At 45.0% G+C, this 15,130-nt stretch overlaps 1 protein-coding gene across 1 annotated transcript in view; it reads right to left on the bottom strand.

The window, feature by feature from the left end:
* Positions 1–15,130, bottom strand: part of LOC126252420 (low-density lipoprotein receptor-related protein 4) — an 827,262-nt gene that overhangs the window by 256,607 nt on the left and 555,525 nt on the right. The gene's annotated exons all lie outside the window — the stretch shown is intronic.

The following is a 15,130-nucleotide window of genomic DNA, read 5'->3' as shown; positions in this document are numbered from 1 at the left end:
GGCTGCCTCTTAGATACTCAGTTGGACAAACAAGGGAGCTTAGGGGTTAACGTCCCGTCGACGACGAGATCATTAGAAATGGACTCAAGCTCGGTTTGGGGAAGGATGGGGATGGCTCTGAGCACTATGGGTCTCAACTGCTGTGGTCATTAGTCCCCTAGAACTTAGAACTACTTAAACCTAACTAACCTAAGGACATCACAAACATCCATGCCCGAGGCAGGATTCGAACCTGCGACCGTAGCAGTCGCACGGTTCCGGACTGCGCGCCTAGAACCGCGAGACCACCGCGGCCGGCCAAGGATGGGGAAAGGAAATCAGCCGTGTCCATTTCAAACGAAAATGAATTATTCTATTTGCCTTAAGCTATTTAGAGCAGCCATGAGAAACCAAAATCTGGATGGGCCGTGATTTGGTCGGCCGTTCTCCCGATTTTGTTTCCAATGTCTCACCACTGCGACACCTACTCCTGTCGTCTGGATTCAGATCCGTGTAAAGTGGACCATGGAAGTACTTCCAAACAGTTGGCTTATAAAATTGCAACACCAGGAAGGACAGCAAAGACGAAATTTTGCATTTTGTGCGTATAGAGGATTATACTTGTAGGTAACTTAGAGGTATACAGCGTGCAAAGTTAAGTACTCACATCTGCTACCTGTGCTAGTAGCAACGACGCTAATCCAGCTGCACACCCATTCTACCTGATCTTGGATCACGGATGTGGGTACGTCATTCCGTGCTGTTTCAACTTTGTAGCAGAGTTCATAATCGTAGTGGGTGGCGAGGGGTGGTGCGTCAGTGTTTAGTCATCCCATGACCATTTGTTTTCAATGGATTTTCTGGAGAGTATCCAGCCAAGGACAACAGTCGAACACCCTATGAGTCGAACTAAGTCACAACAGCACAGAGAAACATATGGTCTGGCGTTATCTTGTTGAAACACATAACAAAATCTTCGAAACTAGCGCACAGCCACCAGTGTTAACCAACCAGATACGTAATGCCTACTGTTCGAATTATGGGCTATGCAAATCAGAGGTGATCGTGTTGTGCACCTAATGGCACCACATGCCATCATATGTGACGCTGGGCCCATATTGCGAAGACGAATGCCATCTGGCACGTTTGTTCTCCTCAGAGCCTCCACACACAGATACGTTCATCGTGACGCTGTACACTAAACCACTCATGCGTCCACAGTTGTCGTTGGGTGCACTGCTGTCTGCACTCCTCTTTCTGCTGTCGCATCAAAGGAAGCTGCAATAATAGTAGCCATTTTGACAGTGCATGGTGCTCCAGACGTCATTGCAGTCCCTGACTCAAGGTATATGATGTGCTTGTACAATCTTGTACGGCCGAGTGAAGTTTATGTCCTCTCAGGCACTAGCCCCGCTTGCCACTGAGATCTTGCACGGCGTCGAGGTTGTTTTTACTTTTTTATTTTTTGGGGTGGTGGTGTCACAGTTTATGACTGCCTCCTCCCTCCTGCCCCTATCCTGCAAATATTACTTTTGGTCACTCATACTTTTAGCGTGCCACAGATGCCTATGATTATAATAATTATAATAACAATAAAATGTATGAAATGTTATAATATAGTAATAATCTGCTTACATCAGTCTTGCTGCATCGCTTTAGCATAACATCCAAGAAATTGCACTTGTCGAAACATTTCAGAATAACATGAGTCATGCAATTAATTTAAGAGCTACAGTATAACAGTAAGAAACTGTCGAATCTTTAACATAGATACACAATATAAAATCGAATTATGCACTTCCATATTTTCAGTTCGCACTAAGATTGTGAACAGGGATCTGAGCGCTGCGGCTTGCGGCTATGTGAGTGTGCAAATGTGAGGATAACACTTTTTCTTTATCTCGTTTTTCCCTATTTCCAGTCTTTCTGTTTTTTGTTTTTTTTTCCTAAGTGGAGAATCTTTCTGTTTCTGTCTACCCTTACTCAACTTTGTGTGGTATCCGGTTCTACTTGAGTATTTACGAATTGTTGTTGATAGCAGGTATTGTGAGCCTGAGAAAGTGCGCCTTTGGCTAGCTTTTGATGCCGATCAGAAGTACAACCGCGTGGCCACGCCCCCACACAAGCGACTGAAAAGTACCCTGTATTAAATGTAGCTTGTAATTTATATACTAACACCTTGACAATTCGGAGACACTTTCATATTGATGCTACTGTATTCTCTGGAAGTTAGCTGTCAAATTTGGAAACTGATATACAGGGCAATTCAGCTAAGCTTCAAATACACGGTCCAGTCATATTAATGTGGCCACCACCTATGTTCGACGCCAGTGTGGAATAACCACTCACAGACAGCAGATGGCAGCATCAGCAGTGGAGGGTATATAAAGCCTGTTGGGGGAAAGCGGAAAACAGTGCAGCTATTGCCGTAATGCGGAAAGGGAGCGATATGTCTGACGTCCAAAAGAACATAATCGTTGGCTTGCGAGCCAAGGGTGGGAGCATTTCCAACTCGGCTAAGTTTGTAAACTATTCGCGTGCCGCCGTGGTTCAGCTGTACCGTGCATGGCAAAATGGCGCTATCCAAAATCGTGCCGAGGCAATTGTGGTGTGCCAAGGCCCATAGATGACAGGGGTGAGATATATACGGGCGAACAGACGTGCAACTGTTGAGCAAATGACCGTCAAGGGGCTACCAACAGTGTTACGTCAACGACTACGCAGCGTACCTTGCTGCGACTGGGCCTCTGCTGTAGGCACCTAGTCCATGCACCCATGCTGACTGCTGCTCATCGGCGACAAAGGCTGGAATTTGCACGCTAGTACCACAACTGGACGCCCACTGAGTGGCGACAGGTGGCCTTCTCAAATGTATCAAGTTTTATGCTCCATTGGACAGAAACATCTGAAACCCACAACAATCGTTGGAAGGATCCAAGCCGGAGGAGGGAACGTTATGGTCTGGGGAATGTTATCTTGGCATTCTAGGGGTGATCTCGTCATTCAGGAAGTCACAGTAAATCAACACAGGTATGCACTTCTCCTTGGAAACATTGTCCACCCCTACATGCAAATTGTTTTTCCTCGGCACGCTGGCATCTACCAGCAGGACAATGCAACATGTCACACAGCTTGTATTGTACGTGCATAGTTCAAAAAGCACCGGGACGAGTTTACTGAACTACTCTGGCCACCAAACTCCCTGGATTTAAATCCAATAGGGAATCAGCAGAGCCACCTCGAGCGATCTCTTCGCGCGATGGATCGTCAGCCGAGAAACGTAGCGCAGCTGGCAGCAACACTAGGGTCGGCCTGTCTCCACAGCCATGTCGATAACTTCCAGGAACTAAATGACTCTCTTCTTACACTTCTTGCAGCGGTCCACACTGCTAAATGTGGGTATTCCGGCTTTTGTCAGTTGGTCACATTAATGTGACTGGTCACTATATATCCTGAACCGTTTAATATACATAATTCTGTTTTCAGCCAAATGAACTGTTAAAAAATTCTCCACAAATGACATATAGTCTTCATTTTCTTTTGTAGCTATGTTAATTATAATCTGTATCAGATTCGATTTTTCAAATACGGCTATGGTAATTTCTGTTGATATTATAGCAGTTATAAACAGATGAATTCAACTGCGTTCTACTCTTAAAGACTCGCTTAGTACTTTCGGTGAAATTTCAAACTTTAGAACTTAGAATTCATATGTTTTGAACTTGAAAAAGGACGTGGCAGGTTAGGATGATTCACCAGTTAACTACTGTAACAATTCTGCTCTCTTATCCGTCAGAGATTTGACAGAAAGATGCGTGTCTAAACTTGAATAGATTTGTAAAAGAGGGAACTGAGGATTAAAGAATGTTAAATAATAACTTAGCGTCATAAGTTTAATGTCAACATACAGAATTACGCTGCAAAATTGCATCAGCAACAAAAAGGAAATCACAAAATATTATGGTCATGGATAATTTCTTAAAATATCGATCATGTTACGAAGTATTCGAAATGATCTCCACCTACCGCAATACGCGTTTGCAGTTACTCGTGCAAGTGCTTCTGGAGTGACAAGAGATTGCTTTGATACCATTGCACACGCTCCAACGATGCAATCGCGGGTCGTCGGAACTTGTGTGTTAGCTTCGTATTGACAACCCAATGAAAAAATTCTGAGGCGTCAAAGCAGGCCAACTGATAACGCTAACGTCCTATTCAGCGACCAGGTAAAAACTGGGCGAACACTCTCCTAGTCATGAGCGGATTTGGAACCGGACACTCATCGTGTTCGTACGATGTACTCGCTTGTGAATAGGGGTGTGACCTGTGTCTTCTTCCAATTACTGAACATGGAGTTATCTCCGAGTAATCAACGGTGTGGTAAGGTTAAAAGAGGAGTTAACTCGGCCACAAACTCGACATAAAATCTAACGATTCCAGCTGTTTCTAAACGCCACTGGCACTTATATCTACTTCACTCATCTTTACAGTAATGTACGAGAGTGAAATATGGGCAACACTCCTTGATTTTCCTTTGTAGAGTAACATTTGAAAACTGAATTCAATATTTCTGATTTTGTTTTGCTAACATCAATTTCAGTTCCTGTACCTGCACGCTGACTTTACATACTATCAGAATTGCTTTGGGTTTTGTAGAGATCTTTCGATATTCTGCTACGGTAGTCGCTGAAGACTTCACCCATTGCCCTCTTGACATCCAAACGTGTTTAATTCAGCGTCACTCTATCTACAACCTTGTGCTTCGTTTTAACCTACACCCGGCTGGGTCGGAGATTTTCTCCGCTCAGGAACTGGGTGTTGTGTTGTCCTAATCATCATCCTTTCATCCCCATCGACGCGCAAGTCGCCGAAGTGGCGTCAAATCGGAAGACTTGCATCCGGCGAACGGTCTACCCGACGGGAGGCCCTAGTCACACGGCATTTACATTTTACTTTACCTACCACCTACTGGCTGAAACCCTTAATTCCGACTATTGGTTTCTTTGGATGTGTAGTTCATGATCTTTAACAAAAAGAAGGCTAACGAGTTTGGTTCAAAAAATCTAAGTCTAATTCCGGATGACTGTCTAGGGATTTGTATTCCATTGCTTCAAATTGCAAGTCCAGTGCGTCACATCATCAAGTGGGAATGAAGAGACAAGTAGTACTATATAATGATAATTGCCATCCGCTCATTTACTGCTTGCTTGACTGTTATTCTTTGACAATATTGTGAGTGTAGCGTGGCCAATCCGAGGACTCACGGGACCCATAGCGCTTATGAATAGCGGGGCCGCTTTTCAGTGATAGGAACTCATATGCTTCTTAGTATTATTTTACGTCTATACAAAATGTGCCGCTGACGAAATTAAAATTTATTTGCCTAATTTAAGTAAGCCGTAGTGTGTAAGCTACTGGGAAAGAATGATTGTTGTTCTTGTTGTTGTTGTGGTCCTCAGTCCAGATTCTGGTTTGATGCAGCTCATCATGCTACTCTATCCTGTGCAAGCCTCTTCATCTCCAAGTAACTACTGCAATCTACATCCTTCTGAATCTGTGTATTCATCTCTTGGTCTCCCTCCACGCTGCCCTCCAATACTAAATTGGTGATCCCTTGATGCCTCAGAACATGTCCGATCCCTTCTTATAGTCAAATTGTGCCACAAATTCCTCTTCTCCCCAATTCTGTTCAGTACCTCCTCATTAGTTACGTGATCTACCCATCTAATCTTCAGCTTTCTTCTGTAGCACCACTTTTCGAAAGCTTCTATTCTCTTCTTGTCTAATCTATTTATCGTCCATGTTTCACTTCCATACACGGCTATGCTCCATACAAATACTTTGAGAAAAGACTTCCTGACACTTAAATCTATACTCGATGTTAACAAATTTCTCTTCTTCAGAAACGCTTTCCTTGCCGTTACCAGTCTACATTTTATATCCTCTCTACTTCCACAATCATCAGTTTTTTGGTTCCTAAATAGCGAAACTCATCTGCTACTTTAAGTGTCTAATTTCCTAACCTAATTCCCTCAGCATCACCTGATTTAATTTGACTACATTCCATTATCATCGTTTTGCTTTTGATGATATTCATCTTATATCCTCCTTTCAAGACACTGTCCATTCCGTCCAACTGCTCTTTCAGGTCCTTTGTTGTCTCTGACAGAATTACAATGTCATCGGCAAACCTTAAATTTTTATTTCTTCTCCATGAATTTTAATTCATACTCCAAATTTTTCTTTTGAGTCCTTTACTACTTGCTCAATATACAAATTGAATAACATCGGGGATAGGCTACAATCCTGTCTCACTCCCTTCCCAACCACTGCTTCCCTTTCATGCTTATAACTGCCATCTGGTTTCTGTACAAATTGTACAGCCTTTCGCTTCCTGTGTTTTAGCCGTGTCACCTTCAGAATTTAAAAGAGAGCATTCCAGTCAACATTGTCAAAAGCTTTCTGTAAGTCTACAAATGCTAGAAATGTAGGTTTGCCTTTCCTTAATCTATCTTCTAAGATAATTCGTAGGGTCAGTATTGCCTCATGTGTTCCAACATCTCTACAGAATCCAAACTGATCTTCCACGAGGTTTTTCCATTCGTCTGTAAAGAATTCGCGTTAGTATTTTGCAGCCGTGACTTATTAAACTGATAGTTCGGTAATTTTCACATCTGTCAACACCGGCTTTCTTTGGGATTGGAATTATTATATTATTCTTGAAGTCTGAGGGTATTTCGCCTGTCTCATACATCTTGGTCACCAGATGGTAGAGTTTTGTCATGGCTGTTTCTCCCAAGGCTATCAGCAGTTCTAATGCAATGTGGTCTAACCCCGGGGCCTTGTTTCGACTCAGGTCTTTCAGCGCTCTGTCAAATTCTTCACGCAGTATCATATCTCCCATTTCATCTTCATCTACGTCCACTTCCATTTCCATAAGACGAGGGTTGTCCAGAAAGTAAGTTCCGATCTATCGCAAAATGGAAACCACTTGGAAAATCCGGTAAAGATTTGCACAGATGTTTTGGGAAGGGTCTCTAGTATGCTCGTCGATCGTGTCACGTCGCTCTTTTCAGTTCTGAGTGAACAGTGAGCATGTAACGCTGCGTAGGGGATAGCGTCTCCCGCCAAGTATGAGGGCCTGGTCAGAGATTTCGCCTGTGTCATGCAGCCCACATAACACAACTGTCGAGCAGTTCCTTCTTCATGCCAATTCTCGGTGGCACACTGCAGGGGCAATGAAGACGATCCCGCAGCGTTTTCGATGAGAAGTGATTGATCACGCACAATACAGTCCGTAATTGGCTGCCCATTTGTCTCATCCCTGCTCACATGAACCGCTGGCTATGAAGACAAAATTTTTCCACAAACAATGAGCTGCAGACCAGTGCAGATAACTGGTTGAAAGCACCGGCAGCTGCTTTCTATGACGAGAATATTGGAAAGTTGATACAACACTACGACAAATCTCGAAGTTGGAGTTGCGACTATGTAGAGACGTAGGTGGAAGGTTTACCTAACCGTTGCAAATGAAACGTTTCTGGTTTTCACTGTGATTTCCATTTCGCGACTGATCGGAACTTACTTTCCGCGCAGCCTTCGTATTGCCCTCAAGTACACCGCCCTTGTGTAGAATGATTATATACATTATTAGCTGAGTACCCGTCGTTGTCCTGTTACGTATGTGTTCCAGTATTCTATTAGTTCATCTTCCCCCTCCGTCGTCCAACTGTTCTTCCCCCCTGTCTCTGTCCGTCTCCTTTAAAAAGAAATGGCTCTGAGCACTATGGGACTTAACATCTGTGGTCATAAGTCCCCTAGAACTTAGAACTACTTAAACCTAACTAACCTAAGGACACCACACACATCCATGCCCCAGGCAGGATTCGAACCCGCGACCGTAGCGCGTCTCCTTTCCCTTCTCTGTCCATCTTTCCCTTCCCCCTTGTCCATCTGCTCCTCCTCCTCACCTCCTCTAAGTCCATCTCCTACTCTTCCCTCTCTCTGTGCATCTCCTCCTGTCACGTGTGTGTGTGTCCATCTCTCCTTCCCATATCTGTCTGTCCATCTACTCCTGCCCCCTTCTCTCTCCACATTATCACCACTGCGATGTAGTCGAGTATCGAATCGGCGCCAGAAGTATCGACTACAGCACAGATACTGCGCAACAAAGAAATATCACGAGCCACCCATGAGATGCTAAGAAGAAGCCGTGCCTTCCGTAGTTCCCTGGCGCAATCGCCTCGCCTCTGCCCTGAAGTAGCACTGAAAGCGGCCAGGAGGGCAGTTCTGTTCGTGGTCAGATGCTGTCCACATCCAGGAAGTTCCTGTCGGAGTAACATCGTTGTGCCGCCTACTCGCCGTGACACATCACGTGTCAACCGTCGGAGAATAAAGAGGCTTCTGTCTCCTGTGAACTGTGACTACGCGTCAACGCTGTCAGATCTGTGTCAAGTAGTGTCTACGAACTTGTGTCTTCTAGTGACCATGGTGAAGACACAGTAGGGCCATTCTGAACTTCTATCAATTCGCCACTCAGTAATCGTAGGTCATTTAGTGTGCTCTGAACCCCAAGTCCACGTGTGCATATACACTCCTGGAAATTGAAATAAGAATACCGTGAATTCATTGTCCCAGGAAGGGGAAACTTTATTGACACATTCCTGGGGTCAGATACATCACATGATCACACTGACAGAACCACAGGCACATAGACACAGGCAACAGAGCATGCACAATGTCGGCACTAGTACAGTGTATATCCACCTTTCGCAGCAATGCAGGCTGCTATTCTCCCATGGAGACGATCGTAGAGATGCTGGATGTAGTCCTGTGGAAAGGCTTGCCATGCCATTTCCACCTGGCGCCTCAGTTGGACCAGCGTTCGTGCTGGACGTGCAGACCGCGTGAGACGACGCTTCATCCAGTCCCAAACATGCTCAATGGGGGACAGATCCGGAGATCTTGCTGGCCAGGGTAGTTGACTTACACCTTCTAGAGTACGTTGGGTGGCACGGGATACATGCGGACGTGCATTGTCCTGTTGGAACAGCAAGTTCCCTTGCCGGTCTAGGAATGGTAGAACGATGGGTTGGATGACGGTTTGGATGTACCGTGCACTATTCAGTGTCCCCTCGACGATCACCAGTGGTGTACGGCCAGTGTAGGAGATCGCTCCCCACACCATGATGCCGGGTGTTGGCCCTGTGTGCCTCGGTCGTATGCAGTCCTGATTGTGGCGCTCACCTGCACGGCGCCAAACACGCATACGACCATCATTGGCACCAAGGCAGAAGCGACTCTCATCGCTGAAGACGACACGTCTCCATTCGTCCCTCCATTCACGCCTGTCGCGACACCACTGGAGGCGGGCTGCACGATGTTCGGGCGTGAGCGGAAGACGGCCTAACGGTGTGCGGGACCGTAGCCCAGCTTCACGGAGACGGTTGCGAATGGTCCTCGCCGATACCCCAGGAGCAACAGTGTCCCTTAATTTGCTGGGAAGTGGCGGTGCGGTCCCCTACGGCACTGCGTACGATCCTACGGTCTTGGCGTGCATCCGTGCGTCGCTGCGATCCGGTCCCAGGTCGACGGGCACGTGCACCTTCCGCCGACCACTGGCGACAACATCGATGTACTGTGGAGACCTCACGCCCCACGTGTTGAGCAATTCGGCGGTACGTCCACCCGGCCTCCCGCATGCCCACTATACGCCCTCGCTCAAAGTCCGTCAACTGCACATACGGTTCACGTCCACGCTGTCGCGGCATGCTACCAGTGTTAAAGACTGCGATGGAGCTCCGTATGCGACGGCAAACTGGCTGACACTGACGGCGGCGGTGCACAAATGCTGCGCAGCTAGCGCCATTCGACGGCCAACACCGCGGTTCCTGGTGTGTCCGCTGTGCCGTGCGTGTGATCATTGCTTGTACAGCCCTCTCGCAGTGTCCGGAGCAAGTATGGTGGGTCTGACACACCGGTGTCAATGTGTTCTTTTTTCCATTTCCAGGAGTGTAGCTACAGCCAAGCCGGGCGATCAAAGATAAGTTTTGTTGCACATAATAAAGTATTACTTATTCAGAGTGTTCTGACTAACTGCATTATTACTAACCATCTCAGTGTCCAAGAAGTCGGACACAATAACCCCCACTCCAATAGGAGGTTGCTGTTTCTTATGGCCACAGTATTTATCTCTTATTAGTGAATAATATGTGTACCAAGTTTGGTTGAAATCGATCCAGCGGTTTAGGAGGAGGTTCTTATACCTGGCTTTTTCCGCATACGCACACTTTATACACTGAAGAGCCAAAGAAACTGGTACACCTGCCTAATATCGTGTAGGATCCAGCGAGCACGCGATAGAGCCGCAACACGACGTGGCATGGACTCGACTTATGTCTGAAATAGTGCTGGAAGGAACTGACACCATGAATCCTGCAGGGCTGTCCATAAAACAGTAAGAGCACGAGGGGGTGGAGATCTCTTCTCAACAGCACATTGTGAGGCATCCCAGATACCTTCAATAATGTTCATGTCTCGGGAGTCTGGCGGCCAGCGGAAGTGTTTAAACTCAGAAGAGTGTTCTGGAGCAACTCTGTAGCAATTCTGGACGTGTGGGGTATCGCATTGTCCTGCTGAAATTGCCCAAGTCCGTCGGAATGCACAATGCACATGAATGGATGCAGGTGATGAGACAGGATGCTAATGTACGTCTCACCTATCGGAGTTGTATCTAGACTTATCAGGGGTCCCATATCAGTCAAACTTCACAAGCCCCACACCATTGTTTGGAACCATGCGACCTCTACGGTCGCAGGTTCGAATCCTGCCGTGGGCATGGATGTGTGATGTCCTTAGGTTTAAGTAGTTCTTAAGTTCTAGGGGCTGATGACCTCTGTTAAGTCCCATAGTGCTTAGAGCAATTTGACCCATCATCAGAAGGCGGTTCGGTGGGGCTCTACTATTGGAGTGGTCGGGGAGACCATCCATGGCTGTCACACTTGACCGCCCTGACCTAGACACCTCGGACTTCCACTTGTTTGGGCCATTAAAGGATGCCATTTGTGGAAGACATTTTGAGGAGGATGAGGAGGTGATTCACACAGTGAAGCACTGGCTCCACAAACAGGAGAAGGATTGGAGCCTACAGGGCATACACGCATTTGTTTTGCGCTGGAGGAAGGCCATAGAGCGGGATGGAGTTTACCTGGAAAAATAGGGTGTGTAGATAAAACACCATTGTTTCATGTGTGTAATTCTCATTATGTTCAATAAAGAATTACTGAAGGAAAAAAATGCGGTACGTTATTTTCTGGGCAACCCTCGTATGTTAAGATTACTGCAAGTCACTAAGTGCTGTCATTGTCAAATACTCAATAAACATATTCCGGCTATTTTCGCACCGTGAGTTACAGTGCTTTTTCACTCCCACCCAGCCCTCTGAGAGATACGTAGTTCTTATTCACGCAGGGATTCTTTCCAGACAGTAAGAGTATGTGTACCAATTTTGGTTGAAATCGGTCCAGTAGTCTAGCAGATGTGGAACATACATACATATATCCACTTGCACAATACGTATGAGTGTATAGGAATCAAAAGAGCAAATAAAAGTGGAAGGCAATGAATGAAATGCTCAGATTACAAATGGTAAAATCTGGTGTGTCATCTTTCGGCCATACTGTTCAATCTGTACATCGAAGAAACAATAACATACATAAAAGTAAAGACTAGGAGTGGGATTGCAATTCAGGGTGAAAGGATATCTGATGACATTGCTATTCTGAGTGAAAGCGAAGACGAATTGTACAACCTGATAAATTGAATGAGCAGTCTAGTGGGTACACACTATAGAGTAAATGGAAGGAACAAATGAGGAGTAGAAGAAACGTCATTAGCGATAAACTGAACATTAAAATCGGGGATCACGAAGCTGACAATTGAATGGCTTCTTTCCCTCGTAAGCAACATGGCGGACGAAACAAGGAAGACATTAAAAGCAGACTGACACAGGTAAAGAAGGCAGTTGTTTGGAGCACAGCGTTGTGTGGAAGTGAATCCTGGAATGTGGGAAAGCGGGAAAACAAGGAAACTGATGCGCATGAGATGAAGACAAGAACAATTAGAAAACATTGATAAGGTGACGGGATGATTGTTTATCTGATAAGATATCTGATAAGATCATCAGATGGCGGTTCGGCGGAGCTCCACTATTTGGAGAGGTCGGAGAGACCATCCATGGCTGTCACACTTGACAGCCCTGACGTAGACACCTCGGACTTCCACCTCGGACTTCCCCCATGAACCATGGACCTTGCCGTTGGTGGGGAGGCTTGCGTGCCTCAGCGATACAGATAGCCATACCGTAGGTGCAACCACAACGGAGGGGTATCTGTTGAGAGGCCAGACAAACGTGTGGTTCCTGAAGAGGGGCAGCAGCCTTTTCAGTAGTTGCAGGGGCAACAGTCTGGATGATTGACTGATCTGGTCTTGTAACAATAACCAAAACGGCCTTGCTATACTGGTACTGCGAACTGCTGAAAGCAAGGGGAAACTACAGCCGTAATTTTTCCCGAGAGCATGCAACTTTACTGTATGGTTAAAAAATGATGGCATCCTCTAGGGTAAAATATTCCGGAGGTAAAATAGTCCCCCATTCGGATCTCCGGGCGGGGACTACTCAAGAGCACGTCGTTATCAGGAGAAAGAAAACTGGCGTTCTACGGATCGGAGCGTGGAATGTCAGATCCCTTAATCGGGCAGGTAGGTTAGAAAATTTAAAAAGGGGAAATGAATAGGTTAAAGTTAGATATAGTGGGAATTAGTGAAGTTCGGTGGCAGGAGGAACAAGACTTTTGGTTAGGCGAATACAGGGTTATAAACACAAAATCAAATAGGGGTAATGCAGGAGTAGGTTTAATAATGAATAAAAAAATAGGAGAGCGGGTAAGCTACTACAAACAGCATAGTGAACGCATTATTGTGGCCAAGATAGACACGAAGCCCACGCCTACTACAGTGTTACAAGTTTATATGCCAACTAGCTCTGCAGATGACGAAGAAATTGAAGAAATGTATGATGAGATAGAAGAAATTATTTAGGTAGTGAAGGGAGACGAAAATTTAATAGTCATGGGTGACTGGAATTGGAGAGTAGGAAAACGGAGAGGAGGAAACAGTGTAGGTGAATATGGATTGGGGGTAAGAAATGAAAGAGGAAGCCGTTTGGTAGAATTTTGCACAGAGCATAACTTAATCATAGCTATCACTTGGTTCAAGAATCATAAAAGAAGGTTGTATACGTGGAAGAATCCTGGCGTTACTAGAAGGTATCAGATAGATTATATAATCGTAAGACAGAGATTTAGGAACCAGATTTTAAATTGTAAGACATTTCCAGGGGCAGATGTGGACTCTGACCACAATCTATTGGCTATGAAGTGTAGATTAAAACTGCAGAAACTGCAAAAAGGTGGGAATTTAAGGAGATGGGACCTGGATAAACTGACGAAACCAGAGGTTGTACAGAGTTTCAGGGAGAGCATAAGGGAACAATTGACAGGAATGGGGAAAGAAATACAGTAGAAGAAGAATGGGTAGCTCTGAGGGATGAAGTAGTGAAGGCAGCAGAGGATCAAGTAGGTAATAAGACGAGGGCTAGTAGACATCCTTGGGTAACAGAAGAGATATTGAATTTAATTGATGAAAGGAGAAAATATAAAAATATAGTAAATGAAACAGGCAAAAAGGAATACAAACGTCTCAAAAATGAGATCGACAGGAAGTGCAAAATGGCTAAGCAGGGATGGCTAGAGGACAGATGTACGGATGTAGAGGCTTATCTCACTAGGGATAAGATAGATACTGCCTACAGGAAAATTAAAGAGGCCTTTGGAGAAAAGAGAACCACTTGTATCAATATCAAGAGCTCAGATGGCAACCCAGTTCTAAGTAAAGAAGGGAAAGCAGAAAGGTGGAAGGAGTATATAGAGGGTCTATACAAGGGCGATGTACTTGAGGACAATATTATGGAAATGGAAGAGGATGTAGATGAAGATGAAATGGGAGATATGATACTGCGTGAAGAGTTTGACAGAGCACTGAACACCCTGAATCGAAACAAGGCCCCGGGAGTAGACAACATTCCATTAGAACTACTGACAGCCTTAAGAGAGCCAGTCCTGACAATACTCTACCGTCTCGTGAGCAAGATGTATGAGACAGGCGAAATACCCTCAGACTTCACGAAGAAAATAATAATTCCAATCTGAAAGAAAGCAGGTGTTGACAAATGCGAAAATTACCGAACTATCAGTTTGATAAGTCACGGCTGCGAAATACTAACACGAATTCTTTACAGACGAATGAAAAAACTAGTAGAGACCGACCTCGGGGAAGATCAATTTGGATTCCGTAACATATTGGAACACGTGAGGCAATACTGTCCCTACGACTTATCTTAGAAGCTAGATTAAGGAAAGCCAAACCTACGTTTCTAGCATTTGCAGACTTAGAGAAAGCTTTTGACAATATTGACTTTAATAATCTCTTTCAAATTCTGAAAGTGGCAGGGGTAAAATACAGGGAGCGAAAGGCTATTTACAATTTGTACAGAAACCAGATGGCAGTTATAAGAGTCTAGGGACACGAAAGGGAAGCAGTGGCTGGGAAGGGAGTGAGACAGGGTTGTAGCCTCTCCCCGATGTTATTCAATCTGTATATTGAGCAAGCAATGAAGGACACAAAAGAAAAATTTGGAGTAGGTATTAAAATCCATGGAGAAGAAATAAAAACTTTGGGGTTCGCCGATGACATTGTAATACTGTCAGAGACAGCAAAGGACTTGGAAGAGCAGTTGAACGGAATGGATAGTGTCTTGAAAGGAGGATATAAGATGAACATCAACTAAAGCAGAACGAGGATATTGGAATGTAGTCGAATTAAATCGGGTGATGTTGACATGACAAAGCTACACACCTCAGAAAATCAACTTGGAAGATACAGAAGATGGGTACGAAACAAACGATATTTCAGAAGATGTTTCGAGACACTTTACAACAGTTTGCGATGTCGTGAACCATCGCATTTTATTAACAGAACTCTCCGTCATCACAAAATACTATTTCTTAACCTGATTTGATATTATATCGGATTC

Source organism: Schistocerca nitens, chromosome 4 (genome assembly GCF_023898315.1).
Source record: "Schistocerca nitens isolate TAMUIC-IGC-003100 chromosome 4, iqSchNite1.1, whole genome shotgun sequence".
Classification (NCBI taxonomy): Eukaryota; Metazoa; Arthropoda; class Insecta; order Orthoptera; family Acrididae; genus Schistocerca; species Schistocerca nitens.
This window is presented reverse-complemented; position numbering and strand designations above follow the sequence as displayed.